Here is a 289-nt window from a genome sequence, read left to right as displayed (position 1 = left end):
AGCCCCCGCGTGTCCCACGGCACGGCACGACAACACCTGGTGTCCCCATTCCCTGGGGCTGGAGGAGGGGTCCCTGCTCCCCCGAGGATGGGCCGAGAAGAGGGACATGGAGCCCCTGGTGCCCATCTTGCTGTGGGCAGGGAGGTGGCACGTGGCATCCTCGGGATGCGGACAGGGGGTGGCACATGGCGCCCATCCCGTGATGGCTCTGTCACCCCATCCCAGAGACCTCGGCGCCACTGCCTGTCCCTGTGTGTCCCCAGGACGTGTCTCTGGGTTTGGGGATGCG

The sequence above is a fragment of the Geospiza fortis genome, unplaced genomic scaffold, assembly GCF_000277835.1.
Source record: "Geospiza fortis unplaced genomic scaffold, GeoFor_1.0 scaffold1695, whole genome shotgun sequence".
Lineage (NCBI taxonomy): Eukaryota > Metazoa > Chordata > Aves > Passeriformes > Thraupidae > Geospiza > Geospiza fortis.
The sequence above is the reverse complement of the archived record's forward strand: the minus strand, read 5'-3'. Positions refer to the sequence as shown.